Source organism: Bos taurus, chromosome 22, assembly GCF_002263795.3.
Source record: "Bos taurus isolate L1 Dominette 01449 registration number 42190680 breed Hereford chromosome 22, ARS-UCD2.0, whole genome shotgun sequence".
NCBI lineage: Eukaryota > Metazoa > Chordata > Mammalia > Artiodactyla > Bovidae > Bos > Bos taurus.
In genome coordinates, this window is record NC_037349.1 from 27,546,762 (window position 1) to 27,565,375 (window position 18,614).

An 18,614-nucleotide genomic window follows, 5' to 3' on the forward strand; every position below is an offset into this window, starting at 1 on the left:
TAGCCAAACAGGAGATGGCAAGAGTGAACATCGATATTTTAGAAATCAGCCAAGTAAAATGGACTGGAATGGGTGAATTTAACTCAGATGACCATTATATCTACTACTGTGGGCAAGAATCCCTTAGAAGGAATGGAGTAGCCATCATGGGCAACATAAGAGTCCAGAATGCAGTACTTGGATGCAATCTCAAAAATGACAGAATTATCTCTGTTCATTCCCAAGGCAAACCATTCAGTATCACAGCAACTCAAGTCTATGCCCTGAGCAGTAATGCTGAAGAAGCTGAAGTTGAATAGTTCTATGAAGACCTACAAGACCTTCTAGAACTAACACCCAAAAAAGATGCCCTTTTCATTATAAGGGACTAGAATGCAAGAGTAGGAAGTCAAGAAATACCAGGAGTAAAAGGCAAACCTGACCTTGGAGTACAGAATGAAGCAGAGTAAAGGCTAATAGAGTTTTGCCAAGAGAATGCACTGGTCATAGCAAACACCCTCTTCCAACAACACAAGAAAAGACTTTACACATGGACATCACCAGATGGTCAACACCGAAATGAGATTGATTATATTCTTTGCAACCAAAGATGGAGAAGCTCTATACAGTCAGCAAAAACAAGACTGGGGGCTGATTGTGGCTCAAATCATGAACTCTTTATTGCCGAATTCAGACTTAAATTGAAGAAAGTAGGGACAACCACTAGACTATTTGGGTATGACATAAATCAAATCCCTTACGATTATACAGTGAAAGTGACAAATAGATTCAAGGGATTAGATCTGATAGAGTGCCTGAAGAACTATGGATGAAGGTTTGTGACATTGTACAAGAGGCAGGGATCAAGACCATCTCAAAGAAAAAGAAATGCAAAAAGGCAAAATGGCTTTCTGATGAGGCCTTACAAATAGCTGTGAAAAGAAGAGAAGCAAAAGGCAAGGAAGAAAGGAAAGATACACCTATTTGAATGCAGAGTTACAAAGAATAGGAAGAGAGATAAGAAAGCCTTTCTTAGTGATCAATGCAAAGAAATGGAGGAAAATGATAGAATGGGAAAGACTATCTCTTCAAGAAAATTAGATACCAAAGGAACATTTCATGCAAAGATGGGCACAATAAAGGACAGAGGTGGCATGGACCTAACAGAAGCAGAAGATATTAAGAAGAGGTGGCAATAAGGCACAGAAAACCTATACCAGAAAGATCTTCATGACCCATCAATCACGATGGTGTGATCACTCACCTAGAGCCAGACATCCGGGAATGCAAAGTCAAGTGGGCCTTAGGAAGCATCACTTCAAACAAAGCTAGTGGAGGTGATGGATTCCAGCTGAGATATTTCAAATCCTAAAAGATGATGCTGTGAAAGTGCGGCACTCAACATGCCAGCAAAGTTGGAAAACTCAGCAGTGCCCACAGGACTGGAAAATGTCAGTTTTCATTCTAATCCCAAAGAAAGGCAATGCCAAAAATTGTACAAACTATTGCATAATTGCACTCAACTCACATGCTAGCAAGGTAATGCTCAAAATTATCCAAGCCAGGCTTCCACAGTATCTGAACCGTGCACTTTAGGTGTTCAACCTGATTTAGAAAAGGCAGAGGAACCAAAAATCAAATTGCCCACATCCATTGGATCATTGAAAAAGCAAGAGAGTTACAGGAAAACATCTACTTCTGCATTATTAACTATGCTAAAGCCTTTGACTGTGTGGATCACAACAAATTGTGGAAAATTCTTAAACAGCGGGGAATACCAGACCACCTGACCTGCCTCCTGAGAAATCTGTATGCAGGTCAGGAAGCAACAGTTTGAACTGGACATGGAACAACAGACTGGTTCCAAATCAGGAAAGGAGTACATCAAGGCTGTATATTGTTACCCTGCTTATTTAACTTGTATTCAGAGTACATCATGAGAAATGCTGGGCAGGATGAAGCACAAGCTGGAATCAAAATTGCTAGGAGAAATATCAATAACATCAGATATGCAGATGACAACACCCTTATGGCAGGATCAGATCAGATCAGATCAATCGCTCAGTCGTGTCCGACTCTTTGGGACCCCATGAATCGCAGCACGCCAGGCCTCCCTGTCCATCACCAACTCCCGGAGTTCACTGAGACTCATGTCCATCAAGTCAGCGATGCCATCAAGCCATCTCATCCTCTGTCGTCCCCTTCTCCTCTTGCCCCCAATCCCTCCCAGCATCAGAGTCTTTTCCAATGAGTCAACTCTTCGCATGAGGTGGCCAAAGTACTGGAGTTTCAGCTTTAGCATCATTCCTTCCAGAGAAACCCCAGGGCTGATCTCCTTCAAAATGGACTGGTTGGATCTCCTTGCAGTCCAAGGGACTCTCAAGAAATCTTCTCCAACACCACAGTTCAAAAGCATCAATTCTTCGGCACTCAGCCTTCTTCACAGTCCAACTCTCACAGCCATACATGACCACAGGAAAAACCATAGCCTTGACTAGACGAACCTTTGTTGACAAAGTAATGTCTCTGCTTTTGAATATGCTATCTAGGTTGGTCATAACTTTCCTTCCAAGGAGTAAGCGTCTTTTAATTTCATGGCTCCAGTCACCATCTGCAGTGATTTTGGAGCCCAGAAAAATAAAGTCTGACACTGTTTCCACTGTTTCCCCATCTATTTCCCATGAAGTGATGGGACCGGATGCCATGATCTTTGTTTTCTGAATGTTGAGCTTTAAGCCAAATTTTTCACTCTCCACTTTCACTTTCATCAAGAGGCTTTTGAGTTCCTCTTCACTTTCTGCCATAAGGGTGGTGTCATCTGCATATCTGAGGTTACTGCTATTTCTCCCGGCAATCTTGATTCCAGCTTGTGTTTCTTCCAGTCCAGCGTTTCTCATGATGTTCTCTGCATAGAAGTTAAATAAGCAGGGTGACAATATACAGCCTTTACATACTCCTTTTCCTATTTGGAACCAGTCTGTTGTTTCATGTCCAGTTCTAACTGTTGCTTCCTGACCTGCATACAAATTTCTCAAGAGGCAGATCAGGAGGTCTGATATTCCCATCTCTTTCAGAATTTTCCACAGTATATTGTGATCCACACAGTCAAAGGCTTTGGCATAGTCAATAAAGCAGAAATAGATGTTTTTTCTGGAACTCTCTTGCTTTTTCCATGATCCAGCAGATGTTGGCAATTTGATCTCTGGTTCCTCTGCCTTATCTAAAACCAGCTTGAACATCAGGAAGTTCACGGTTCACATATTGCTGAAGCCTGGCTTGGAGAATTTTGAGCATTACTTTACTAGGGTGTGAGATGAGTGCAATTGTGTGGTAGTTTGAGCATTCTTTGGCATTGCCTTTCTTTGGGATTGGAATGAAAACTGACCTTTTCCAGTCCTCTGGCCACTGCTGAGTTTTCCAAATTTGCTGGCATAGTGAGTGCAGCACTTTCACAGCATCATCTTTTAGGATTTGGAATAGCTCAACTGGAATTCCATCACCTCCACTAGCTTTGTTCGTAGTGATGCTTTCTAAGGCCCACTTGACTTCGCATTCCAGGATGTCTGGCTCTAGGTCAGTGATCACACCATCGTGATTATCTGGGTTGTGAAGATCTTTTTTGTACAGTTCTTCTGTGTATTCTTGCCACCTCTTCTTAATATCTTCTGCTTCTCTTAGGTCCATACCATTTCTGTCCTTTATCGAGCCCATCTTTGCATGAAATGTTCCTTTGGTATCTCTGATTTTCTTGAAGAGATCTCTAGTCTTTCCCATTCTGTTGTTTTCCTCTATTTCTTTGCATTGATCGCTGAAGAAGGCTTTCTTATCTCTTCTTGCTATTCTTTGGAACTCTGCATTCAGATGTTTATATCTTTCCTTTTCTCCTTTGCTTTTCGCTTCTCTTCTTTTCACAGCTATTTGTAAGGCCTCCCCAGACAGCCATTTTGCTTTTTTGCATTTCTTTTCCATGGAGATGGTCTTGATCCCTGTCTCCTGTACAATGTCATGAACCTCATTCCATAGTTCATCAGGCACTCTATCTATCAGATCTAGGCCCTTAAATCTATTTCTCACTTCCACTGTATAATCATAAGAGATTTGATTTAGGTCATACCTGAATGGTCTGGTGGTTTTCCCTACTTTCTTCAATTTAAGTCTGAATTTAGCAATAAGGAGTTCATGGTCTGAGCCACAGTCAGCTCCTGGTCTTGTTTTTGTGACTGTATAGAGCTTCTCCATCTTTGGTTGCAAAGAATATAATCAATCTGATTTCAGTTTTGACCATCTGGTGATGTCCATGTGTAGAGTCTTCTCTTGTGTTGTTGGAAGAGGGTGTTTGTTATGGCCAGTGCATTTTCTTGGCAAAACTCTATTAGTATGCCCTGCTTCATTCCGTATTCCAAGGCCAAATTTGCCTGTTACTCCAGGTGTTTCTTGACTTCCCACTTTTGCATTCCAGTCCCCTAGAATGAAAAGGACATCTTTTTTGGGTGTTAGTTCTAAAAGGTCTTGTAGGTCTTCATAGAATCTTTCAACTTCATCTTCTTCAGCGTTACTGGTTGGGGCATAGACTTGGATTACTGTGATATTGAATGGTTTGCCTTGGAAACGAACAGAGATCAATCTATCATTTTTGAGATTGCATCCAAGTACTGCATTTCGGACTCTTTTGTTGACCATGATGGCCACTCTATTTCTTATGCGGGATTCCTGCCTGCAGTAGTAGATATAATGGTCATCTGAGTTAAATTCACCCATTCCAGTCCATTTCAGTTCGCTGATTCCTAGAATGTCGACATTCACTCTTGCCGTCTCTTGTTTGACCACTTCCAATTTGCCTTGATTCATGGACCTGACATTCCAGGTTCCTATGCAATATTGCTCTTTACAGCATTGGACCTTGCTTTTATCACCAGTCACATCCACAGCTGGGTATTCTTTTTGCTTTGGCTCCATCCCTTCATTCTCTGGAGTTATTTCTCCACTGATCTCCAGTAGCATATTGGGCACCTACTGACCTGGGGAGTTTCTCTTTGAGTATCCTATCATTTTGCCTTTTCATACTGTTCATGGGGTTTTCAAGGCAAGAATACTGAAGTGGTTTGCCATTCCCTTCTCCAGTGGACCACATTCTGTCAGATCTCTCTACCATGACCCGCCCATCTTGGGTTGCCCCACGGGCATGGCTTAGTTTCATTGAGTTAGACAAGGCTGTGGTCCTAGTGTGGTTAGATTGACTAGTTTTCTGTGAGTATGGTTTCAGTGTGTTTGCCCTCTGATGCCCTCTTGCAACACCTACCATTTTACTTGGGCTTCTCTTACCTTGGGTGTGGGGTATCTCTTCACGGCTGCTCCAGCAAAGTGCAGCCATTGCTCCTTACCTTGGATGAGGGGTATCTCCTCACCACTGCCCTTCCTGACCTTCAATGTGGAATAGCTCCTCTAGGCCCTCTTGCGTCCGCACAGCCACGGCTCCTTGGATGTGGGGTTGTTCCTCCTGGCCACCGTCCCTGGCCTCGGGCATGGGTTATGGCAGGAAGTGAAGAACTGAAGAGCCTCTTGATGAAAGTGAAAGAGGAGAGTGAAAAAGTTGTCTTAAAATTCAACATTCAGAAAACTAAGATCATGGCCTCCAGCCCCATCACTTCATGGCAAATAGATGGGGAAACAGTGGAAACAATGACAAACCTTATTTTGGGGGGCTTCAAAATCACTGCACATGGTGACTGCAGCCATGAAATTAAAAGACGCTTGCTTCTTAAAGCTATGACCAACCTAGACAGCATATTGAAAAGCAGAGGCATTACTTTGTCAACAAAGTTCCATCTAGTCAAAGCTATTTTTTTCCGGTAGTCACATATGGATGTGAGAGTTGGACTATAAAGAAAGCTGAGCACCGAAGAATTGATGCTTTTGAACTGTGGTGTCGGAAAAGACTCTTGAAAGTCCCTGGGACTGCAAGGAGATCCAACTAGTCCATCCTAAAGGAAATTAGTCCTTAATATTCATTGGAAGGACTGATGCTGAAGCTGAAACTCCAATACTTTGGCCACCTCATGCGAAGAGCTGACTCACTGGAAAAGACCCTGATGCTAGGAAAAGTTGAAGGTGGGAGGAGAAGGGGATGACAGGATGAGATGTTTGGATGGCATCACCAACTGACATGAGTTTGAGTAAGCTCTGGGAGTTGGTGATGGACAGGAAGGCCTGGTGTGCTGCAAGTCCCAGGGGTCACAAAGAGTTGGACACTACTGAACTGTTGAACTAAACTGAACTGAAGTACAACCAAAAACTAAATTTAATTTTTTAATATGTATTTTCCTCCATAACCTTAGATGAGAGGATAGAATACAGTGTGGATTTATTTGTTCTAATCTCGATTATGAAATTTAAAAGCATACAACATGATAGTGTGAATAAAGTCTGTATTTTAAAAATAGAAGAAAGATGAGTCTAAAATTTTTTAAGTTTCTCAGACTTGCAAAATGTCCATGGTAAGTGACCTCTTCACAGAAGGCACTGGCACCCCACTCCAGTACTCTTGCCTGGAAAATCCCATGGATGGAGGAGCCTGGTGGGCTACAGTCCTTGGTGTTGCTAAGAGTCGGACACGACTGAGTGACTCCACTTTCAATTTTCACCTTCATGCATCGGAGAAGGAAATGGCAACCCACTCTAGTTTCTTGCTTGGAGCATCCTAGGGACGGGAGAGCCTGGTGGGCTGCCGTCTATGGGGTCTCACAGAGTCAGACACAACTGACACAGATTAGCAGTCAGACACGACTGAAGCAGATTAGAAGAGCAAGTGACCTCTTGACTGGGCCAGTATTGTTGCCATGCAGGAGCATTACTTCATTTGTCAGAGTGAGACTTGGATTTATGCAAGTTTTGATTTGTGGAAGGACTTTGGAATATATCCTCCACAAAAAATATGTTATTCTCCCAATATGGTCATCAAACTTATTATCTAAAGAGCTTCTAAAATGTGGGATTTCTGACAGTAACAAAATATCCCATAAAGTATCAATAAGACATCAAAAGATGACCTAGAATGAAGACATTCAGTCATGAGCAGTTTATGGCAAAGCAGTACAATAATGTCAGCCTCATGGCAGCCAGGAGTTGCCAACATATTGTAGAATGGTGAAAGAGATAACATTTTGCAAGCATTCTGGAGACCAGGAAAAATAAATCTGTAGAGAGACACTTTCCATTCTTTAACAATGGACCAACTGGAACAACCAAAGCATATTGAGAGATTTGTCTCCGCTGTCTGAATACAGACTGTGCTAATCACAGGAAGTACCTTGCTCTTCAATTTAAACTCAGTACTTTGACAATAAACGTATGATATGCACATGAAGAAAATTTGATTAAAATATAAACTAAATGCACATAACTGTTAAAAGAACTTTGACATGAGGACCGGCAATTTCCCTCCATTGTGATGCCAAAGTGGGATCTCCTGGAGGAGAAAAAACTATTGAATGCCAACTTGGTGAAAGATTAAAGAAAGGGAAATCATTCCAAATGAGAAATTTGATTTTTAGAGTAGAAATTTTATATATGCTCTGATAGAGTTCCTGGGTTTTGCCTTTTCTGCCCTTGATATGCAGCACATGGAAACTGCCAGTTTTGTTTTTTGATGTGCAAGGAAAAGGACTCATAATAGTCATGATTCAGAAAACATGAAATCTGTGTAACTTCAGTGAAGCATACAAAGCTAGTATGGAGGTCTGGGTTTTCTTTTGTCTTTATTCTAACTTAATATTCAAATGGACAGAATGTAGACAGCAAAGAATTACATGTAAATTTATCTGTAAGCATGGAGAGTCTGGTCACAGCTTCCCCCAGCATAAAAGGAGGCAGTGATTTTAGTGATACAAGTGTGTCTCAAGGAACCAAATTTCTCAGGTGGGTATCCCAGCTATAATCTTGGGATAATAATAGCATACCTATCTTACAAGGCTATTGTAAAGTTATATTCATGCATATTTAAAGCTGAGAACAGTGCCTGACATATATTAAACAATAAATGCACTCTATTATTCCTACAGCCCCAAATGAAATAGAGCCAGGTCACATCTCTGAAAACATTATCTATCTTGCCTTCCCAGTTTCTCTCTAAAAGTTAAAAGAGGAATAAATTCTGTAATAGAATAGAATCTATTTCAAATAATCAATAGCAAACAATTTTCTGGGTAAAGACGGTAAAACGAACACAGCCAATTAAAACCTTTCCTACCCACACACTCTCTCATTACCATCCCTAATGCTCAATGAAATCGCTGAAATAATAAGGACAAGCATTTTAGAAAATACATTGGTTTTCAGCCCACACCCCCAATTTTATGGGATGTCTAATGACCCCATGAATTATAGCCCACCAGGCTCCTCTATCCATGGGATTTCCCAGGCAAGAATACTGGAGTGGGTTGCCATTTCCTTCTCCAAAATAAGAGGGTTAGGGGCTAGTTAGATGCAATCGACAGAAGAATCAGTGGGAATCAGCAGCAGGTCCGGGCACCACTCAGTGTACAAATCTTCCTCCACCACTGAAGAGCAGACCAGCCCAGCCTGAATGGCTGCCTAGATGAAGACCAGCATCGAAGCAGCAACAGATGGGTTGCTTTCAATGGAATCTGCTAAAACAACGTGGTAAACAACTCCCTCCAGTTCATTTGCCACCATTGCTATCTTTGCTGTCTTTTAAGAATGACAATTATTTCCTATGCTATTTCTGACAAGACCTGTTCTCCCTTCTTTTATCTTCAACAGAAGTTTCTCTCCCTCCCCTTTGAGATCTCAGCATCCTTCTGAGACTTCTTACCTGCTCAGGCCAGCTCTCTTTGTAGTCCTCAAGGGAAAGTAGTCGATAAACAGATAAACTGTCTCTTCTGGGAATGTTGGAATCTGGTAAGGGAGCCTTTAAAAGAAAGTGCTCTAGCCAATGGAATGAGACTTCTGATATGTAATACACTCACCCTACTTTCTAGGTGCTGGAGGTCTAATGCAGATCCTAACACTCTAGCTGTAGCTGCGTTGATAATTCTAGATTGTTGGGAACCACCATGCTTTTCCTTACTCCAAGTTGATTTTCAGGCTGTTTTCCTTCTTTCCTACTCACATCTACCTAAGGAATTTTTTTTTTCCACAATAGATTTCCTCTAGCAGCAGCTCTCCCTACTGATCTTTCTGATTCAGACCAGAGTTCAAAAATACCTTCAAATAGTCTTTTGAGAAGGAGATGGTGTTGCTGTTACCTCTGGTTTAAAATTTTTGTTTGTTTGTCAGCAACTTGTTAGAGACCCACCTGGTAAAACAAAATCCAGGTGAGTCTCTGACTTTTGCCCTTTGTGAGGAAATTTTTAATGGCATTTGAGTTTGACTGGGGGGGTGGTGATTCTTAAAATGTGTGACAAGTGGTAGAGAGCTTAACTTACCTGGGTTAACCTTTGTACCAAAATTGATATTCCAGCCATGTACATTTTTTAAAGTTTTATTGATGATAAGCTGGGATGAGGTTCAGAACAATCTACCACACAGCCTGGGACTTTGGCATATTTAATATCTTAAGCTAAAAGAGCTTGAAAAAAAAATGGCAGAAGTAGAAAGATCACTCACTGTGATCACCCACCCCTACCTCAAGCCCTTCTTTCTTGAGACTAGTCATAAAGTTCCCATGTGAAAGTTACCCTCCTTGAACCAGGAGGATGGAATATATTCTTGTCACCAGAGACTGAGAACCTGGGGCTGAGAAATCTGTAAAAATAAACCTCATTAAACTAATCCTTAACTTCTGATTATCTCTTAGCCACTACTACTCCTGGCCCAAACTCTTTGGTGAACTCTTCACAAATTTATTGTTTCTCTATCTGAATGACATAAAAACTTTCTGCTCTTGTCACTTCTTCAGGCCTTCATTCTCTTACAAAAGTTCCCATGTACATGTAAAAATTCATAACAAATGTATGCTTTTCTCCTGTTCATCTGTCTTTTTCACCTTAGTTTTCATACCCAGCCAGGGACCCTTAGAGGGGTGAGGAAAACTTTTCCATCCCCTACAGTTAAAAAGTATGTCCTGTTATATTACAATTGTTAGAGAAGAAGACATTTTTATCCTTTTAGATTCTTGTGGCTGGTCAGAAAATCAAACTGACGTGGGATAGATTAACAGGAGAAAATTAAACATTTAATAACATGCATACATGACAGAGAACTACACAACTTAGAAACTCAACAAAACCTTCACTTTAAATATCATCTTCAGCTAAAGACAGAAGAGGATGTTGGGAATAGGGATTTGAGAGTTCAAAGCAGAAAAAGGCATTTGATCTGGAGATGGAAAAGCAAATGGCTCACAAATGTTTGCTGGGCCAGGCAGAGCTGCTGGGACACACAGTGGACTCTGAGCCCTAGGCTCTGCGAAGTTTGCTCACCACATCGAGCCCGTATGCTTGGCGTATATCTCTAGTGGTAGCTCTATTCTGGCAACAGGCCCTCCATCTAGTTCTTTCAGACAGTGAAGGGGTGGGGTAGAGAAAAGGAGATTTGTATGAATCTTTTGTTTCTTAAAAATACTCAGCCTAAATTAATCCTCATGCCTAATGAACATACTGGAGGGGGTGTCGTGGCAAACTTTACTCTCCTACATAGTAATACTGCAATCACTTAGTTATTATTTTTTTTAATCTTTGAGTAGGAAAATCTCAGTTAAAAAAAAAAAAGCAGCCAAGAAAATGCACACATGCGCACACACGCACACACACACACACACACACACACACACACACACACCCCAGAGAGAGAGAGAGAGAGAGTCACAGAACTTAATTTGAAGGTATTTAGGTCTAATAGGATAGCTTTTTGCTCCAACATTCATTTGAACTTGAAAATAACAATAAAATGTGCCAAGTCAAAGGAATGATTTTCCTTCTCTCTCTCTTTTTAACTAGTCATCTTGGTTTTAAAACATGAGATACAAGTCATCAATTTCACTGTGACTTAGCAATTTATTTACACAGTTTTACTGCTTTGGACATAACACAGTGGAGTTTCAAGCTTGATGAAATATTGTTATCCACATAATTCATTTTTCTGCTGCTTCAACAAGGTGTTTGGATTTGTGGGAACTCCCATTTGAAGTCAAAATCAAATTGAAAATTCATGTGAAGGCTATATAGATAAGGCAAGTCTGAATATCAGGGAAGTGTCAATTAAATTTACTCTCTAGTCTCCGACATAAAAACCTGCTCCCAAGGCCTTGAAAATATCTCTTATTATCATATTGATTCAAGTCAACAAGTATAACTCATACTAAGGTGAGCATAAGTTTATTTCTAGATACTTATAATAAATTTCTTTTATATATCGGTCACATTGAGTTTAGTGTAAGTTATTAATGCTTACCATAATGATCTATTGGTTCTTTATGGGCAGTCCTCACTTATTAAAGATGTTCTTGATTGTACTGAAATTAGCAGTTCCCTATTAATTCATAATTCATCTTTCAGTGGTAGTCATAAAACAAAGGCAGCATTGATCATAAATTAATTTAGAAACAGATACAAAAGTAGAAATAAGATAGCAGCAGCTGTTTTCTCACAGGGGTACCAAGTAACATCACAGCACAAAAAAATTTGAATAGAAAAAATTACTCTTCTCCCCTCTAACTGTTTCCTTTTACTTAAAGAAATGGGAGGCAATTTTCTCTAGAGGCTGTGGGAAAAAACTCTCTCAAAAATCTGTGAAAACCCAATTCAAGTTCCTTGGAGAATCTTTAGATGGTATTTCAGCATCAAAAAGAGAAATACATTTTTTTTTCTTCAGGAAATAGGGCTGAATTAAGTCTTCTCAAAAAGGAATTTTTAAAGCTCTCCAATGGCAATCTTTTGGTAGATCATAGCTTTAAATTAAAAATGCCAACTTCTTACACTTGTAGGAAAGAGGGATGAGTGGCTGAGGGAAGCTGGGCAGGACTGTTTTCTAATATTTTGCTGAAAATGTACTGTTGACCAAATGTACTGTGAAATGTATTCTGCTTTGGAGGTGAAACTGCTCATTCATTCAGGGCAATAAATGTAGGCAAGTGACCCATACACAAACTACAGAACAAAGATAAAGATCACAAAAAAAGGGGTTCATGTTGATTAGCAGAAAAGACAGGGATGAAAGAAAACTGCCCATTCTCTGAAGGAACATATAACCTAGGGCTTGAATTCATTCCAATCCCAAAGAAAGGCAATGCCAAAGAATGCTCAAACGACCGCACAATTGCACTCATCTCACACACTAGTAAAGTAATGCTCAAAATTCTCCAGGCCAGGCTTCAGCAATATGTGAACCGTGAACTTCCTGATGTTCAAGCTGGTTTTCGAAAAGGCAGAGGAACCAGAGATCAAATTGCCAACATATGCTGGATCATCAAAAAAACAAGGGAGTTCCAGAAAAACATCTACTTCTGCTTTATTGACTATGCCAAAGCCTTTGACTGTGTGGATCACAATAAATTGTGGAAAATTCTGAAAGAGATGGGAATACCAGACCACCTGACCTGCCTCCTGAGAAATCTGTATGCAGGTCAGGAAGCAACAGTTTGAACTGGACATGGAACAACGGACTGGTTCCAAATCAGGAAAGGAGTACATCAAGGCTGTATATTGTCATCCTGCTTATTTAACTTATATGCAGAGTACATCATGAGAAATGCTGGGCTGGATGAAGTACAAGCTGGAATCAAGATTGCTGGGAGAAAGATCAGTAACCTCAGATACGCAGATAACACCACTCTTCTGGCAGAAAAGGAAGAACTAAAGAGCCTCTTGATGAAACTGAAAGAGGAGAGTGAAGAACTTGGCTTAAAGCTTAACATTCAGAAAACTAAGATAATGGCATCTGGTCCCATCACTTCATGGCAAGTAGATGGGGAAACAGTGGAAACAGTGGCTGACTTTATTTTTCTGGGCTCCAAAATCACTGCAGATGGTGATTACATTCCTGAAATTAAAAGACGCTTATTCCTTGGAAGGAAAGTTATGACCGACCTATACAGCATATTAAAATACAGAGACATTACTTTGCAAACAAAGGTCTGAATAGTCAAGGCTATGGTTTTTCCAGTAGTCATGTGTGGATGTGAGAGTTAGACTATAAAGAAAGCTGAGTGCAGATGAATCGATGCTTTTGAGCTGTGGTGTGGGAGAAGACTCTTGAGAGTCCCTTGGACTGCAAGGAGATCCAACTAGTCCATCCTAAAGGAGATCAGCCCTGGGTGTTCATTGGAAGAACTGATACTGAAGCTGAAACTCCAATACTCCGGCCACCTGACGAGAAGAGCCGACTCATTTGAAAAGACCCTGATGTTGGGAAAGATTGAGGGCATTAGGAGAAGGGGACGACAGAGGATGAGATGGTTGTATGGCATCACCGACTCAATGGACATGAGTTTGGGTAAAATCCAGGAGTTGGTGATGGACAGGGAGGCCTGGCGTGCTGCAGTCCATGGGGTCACAAAGAGTCGGACATGACTGAGAGATTGAACTGAACTGTATTCTCAATGGAGGAATTTTAACCCCCAGAGCATCTTGCATGTGTGCATGTTTAGGTACTCAGCCGTATCCAACTCTTTGCACCCTCATCAACTATAGCCCACCAGGCTCCTCTGTCTGTGGAATTCTCCAGGCAAGAATACTAGAGTGGATAGACATTCTCTTCTCCAGGGGATCTTCCCAACCCAGGTATTAAACCCGGGTCTCTCACACTACAGGCAAATTCTTTATCATCTGAGCCACCCAGGAAGCCTCCATGAAGGCTCATAAAAGAAAGAAAACAATTCAGTGATTTCTCTACATCAACTGCAAACTTGAAATATTCATATATTAACATAAAAAATGAAAGTGCAAGTAGATAAAGGTGACTGGTACAAGTATTAGGTACAAGAAAAATGAGTGAAATATCTTCATTATCCTGCCATAATTGGAAGTTCTTCAAAGAAGATCAGTTCTTTTGATGCTTATGGATAGATACAATTTTCTATAAGAAATTCCTAATATAAGAATCTACCCCACCCTTCTTTTGGTGGCAATTTCTGTTAACTCTTTTTAGCATTTTGAAATTGTAGGTTAAATACATGGGCCATGTGTCCATACCCATCCTGAGGAGTTGACAACAATACACATCTTCATGAAGTTTAAAAGTCAGTGCTGCTGCTGCTATGTCACTTCAGTCGTGTCCGACTCTGTGCGACCCCATAGGCGGCAGCCCACAAGGCTCCCCCATCCCTGGGAGTCTCCAGGCAAGAACATTGGAGCGGGTTGCCATTGCCTTCTCCAATGCATGAAAGTGAAAAGTGAAAGTGAAGTCGCTCAGTCGTGTCCAACTCTTAGTGACCCCATGGACTGCAGCCCATCAGGCTCCTCTGTCCCTGGGATTCTCCAGGCAAGAACACTGGAGTGGGTTGCCATTTCCTTCTCCAATGCATGAAAGTGAAAAGTGAAAGTGCAGTCGCTCAGTTGTGCCCGACTCTTAGCGACCCCATGGACTGCAGCCCACCAGGCTCCTCTGTCCATGGGATTTCCAGGCAAGAGTACTGGAGTGGGGTGCCATTGTAAATTCATGCTGGCCGTAGTCCAAAAATAAGGTTAATTGGAGTATGAGATCTTCAGGCATGTTGCATGCAGAAAATCAAATCATATTAGGACTCTTTTTTTGTTGACTGAAAAGACAAATTGGTAATAGACTTATCAGCACTTTATATCAGGCTTTCTTACGTATTATGTGGAAAAGAAATCTCACAAAGGTCATGGGGAAAGTTTCTCTTCCTATCCAGTTCTAGTAAAAGTTTCCTAGCTGTAACCAGGTAACCAGTGAACGTTCTGCATCCATTTCTGAGCCAGTCATTGCAGTCAGAGGGCCAGAATTATACTGAATTACAGATTTAAAATGTCTAGTTAAAGTCTGATTCTGGCAAGGCTTCTGAGCATGGCCCCCTTTCCGAGATGCTTGTAGTTTGAATAAAGTTCTGGCACTTTGAAAACTAATTGAATTTCTATGGGACTTAATAGGAGAGTAGAATATGTTGCCTTTAGAGAAATCATAACTGTTTAAATGCAGTGCTTAGAAGTTTTTTTAAAACTTAGTTTCTACCATTCTTATCCTTTATTGTAGAGAGATAAAACGATATTTAAAGATGAAAGCAAGAAAGCACAAAATAAATGAAAACCTGTTAAGGTCAGTAGACCAAGAAAAGGAAGAAGCAGAATTTCTTTGAATGCTCATCTGCAAAAGGATGTTTGTTTTTCGAAGTACAAAGTTCAGTTCAGTTCAGTTCAGTCGTTCAGTCCTGTCCCACTCTTTGTGACCCCATGGACTGCAGCACACCAGACTTCCCTGTCTACTCCCAGAGCTTACTAAAACTCATGTCCATCGAGTCAGTGATGCCATCCAAGCATCTCATCCTCTGTCATCCCCTTCTCCTCCTGCCTTCAATCTTTTCCAGCATCCCGGTCTTTTCCAATGAATCAGTTCTTCACATCAGGTGACCAAAGTATTGGAGTTTCAGCTTCAACATCAGTCCTTCCAATGAATATTCAGGATTGATTTCCTTTAGGATTGACTGGTTTGATTTCCTCGCTGTTCAAGGGATTCTCAAGAGTCTTCTCCAACACCACAGTTCAAAAGCATCCATTCTTTGGCACTCAGCTTTCTTTATAGTCCAACTCTCACACCCATACATGACTACTGGAAAAACCATAGCTTTGACTAGATGGACCTTTGTTGGCAAAGTAGTATCTCTGCTTTTTAATATGCTGTCTAGGCTGGTCATAGCTTTTCTTCTAAGGAGCAAGCATCTTTTAATTTCATGGCTGCAGTCACCATCTGCCATGATTTTTGCATCGCCCCCGCCCCCCCACCAAAAATAAATAAATAAATAAAGTCTGTCACTGATTCCATTGTTTCCCATCTATTTGCTATGAAGTGATGGGACCAGATGCCATGATCTTAGTTTTCTGAATGTTCAGCTTTAAGCCAACTTTTTCACTCTCCTCTTTCACCAAGAGGCTCTTTAGTTCTTCTTCGCATATTGCCATAAGGGTGTCATCTGCATATCTGAGGTTATTGATATTTCTCCCAGCAATCTTGATTCCAGCTTGTGCTTCATCCAGCCCAGCATTTCACATGATGTACTCTGCATAATTTAAACAAGCAGGGTGACTATATACAACTTTGACATACTGTTTTCCCTATATGGAGCCAGTCTGTTGTTCCATATCTGGTTCTAATGGTTGCTTCTTGACCTGCATACAGATTTCTCAGAAGACAGATGGTCTGGTATTCTCATCTCTTTCAGAATTTTCCACAATTTGTTGTGATCCATACAGTCAAAGGCTTTGGCATTGTCAATAAAGCAGAAATAGGATGTTTTTATGGAACTCTCTTGCTTTTTTGATGATCCAACGGATGTTTGGAATTTGACAACATGCTGGTTCCTCTGCCTTTTCTAAATCAGCTTGAACATCTGGAAGTTCATGTTTCACATATTGCTGAAGCCTGGCTTGGGGAATTTTGAGCATTACTTTGCTAGTGTGTGAGATGAGAGCAATTGTGTGGTAGTTTGAGCATTCTTTGGCATTGCCTTTCTTTGGGATTGGAATGAAAACAGACCTTTCCCAGGCCTGTGGCCACTGCTGAATTTTCCAGATTTGCTGGCATATTGAGTGCAGCACTTTCACAGCATCATCTTTCAGGATTTGAAATAGCTCAACTGGAATTCCATCACCTCCACTAGCTTTGTTTGTAGGCATGTTTCCTAAGGACCCCTTGACTGTATTCTAGGATGTCTGGCTCTAGGTGAGTGATCACATCATTGTGGTTATCTGGATCATGAAGATCTTTTTTGTATAGTTCTGTGTATTCTTGCCACCTCTTCTTAATATCTTCTGCTTCTGTTAGGTCCATACCATTTCTGTCCTCTATTGTGCCCGTCTTTGCATAGAAAGTTCCCTTGGCATCTCTAATTTTCTTGAAGAGATCTCTAGTCTTTCCCATTCTATTGTTTTCCTCCATTTCTTTGCATTGATCACTGAGGAAGGCTTTCTTATTTCTCTTGCTATTCTTTGGAACTCTGCATTCAACAGTACATCTTTCCTTTTGTCCTTTGCCTTTTGCTTCTCTTCTTTTCTCAGCTATTTGTAACGCCTCCTCAGAGAACCATTTTGTCTTTTTGCATTTCTCCAAGCATCTCTGGTGGGTATGGGGTTTGATTCTAAACACGATTTCGTCCCTCCTACCGTCTTGCTGGGGCTTCTTCTTTGTCCTTGGACATGGGGTATCTTTTTTTTGGTGGGATCCAACATTTTCCAGTGGATGGTTGTTCAGCAGTGAGTTGTAATTTTGGAGTTCTTGCAGGAGAAGATGAGTGCATGTCCTTCTACTCTGTCATCTTGGAAGGTACCTTGATGTACAAAACGCAGCCATTAAGAAAAAAAAAATCATGCAAGTTGCCTCCTCTCGAGTCTAGAAATTTCTCCACCAGCAGTAGCTGAGACACTCATCCCTCATTTCTCAGCCTTTGACCTTTGTTGATTTCCCCAGGCTTCTGCATTCTCTGAACACCCAGACCAGCATAGTCATTCTGTTTCCTGTCTGCAGGTCATCCTTTAAGATCTTTCTAGCATTCAAATGCGTTAGCGATGCTCAGACCTCTTTCCTCTGGTTGAATGAAGAAATGGAAAGTTTACTAGATTCAGAGTCACCTCTTGGGGCTTGAGCAAGACTGTTTTTCCATCTTAGGAACTGAAAGCTCAGTTTTTTTCTACTTGTGTAGAGAAAAAACCAGTTCTTCCCTACTTGTGTGTTTCTTCCTTGTGAGTCTCCTTTTCTACTCCCACAAAATATTCCATTTAGGATCACCAGATTTGTGGATATTTTCCCCACACCAAGCAGTCCTCTGTGACATGAGCTGGGTGTTTTCCAAGGCAACTCATGTCTGACACTGTTGACAAGGAGATAGCTTCAGATCCCAAAGGTTAAGGCCTCAGTCTCAAAAGACTACCCCTCCCCGAATCCTTACCCCCTCCACTGCATTCCTCAGCAACACATACCTCAGATACCACACAAAAACCTAGGTTATCACTCGTGCTTCTGGCCAACCAGCTCTAAGTTGGAGGTTTCATGATCCCCTCCTAGGGTTGGATTAATTTGAAAGAGTGATTCACACAATTCAGGGGAACACTCATGTTTACCTGTTTGTTAAAGGATAGAATAAAGGGTACAGATGGGCATCTACATGGTGAAGGAGCACAGAACCTCATAGGTACTAGGGGTGTGTGTGTGTGTGCGTGTGTAATCTCCATGCTGTCTCCCAGCAGCTCCACATATTCACCCACATGGCAACGTACCAAACCCCTGTTCTTTATGGATTTTCCCAGGGCTTCCTCACATTGGTATGATGGGTTATTATTGCCATTTCCAGCCCTTCTCTGTACTCAAGGGAATGGCTACCAGGGCTAAAAATGCCATACTTCTCACCATGGCTTATCTTTCTGATGATGAGCTCTGAGGAGCCAACTCAGAGTCACCCCCATTAGGATGAAAGACACTCCCATCACTGAGGAACTTGCACGGCTTTTAGGAAA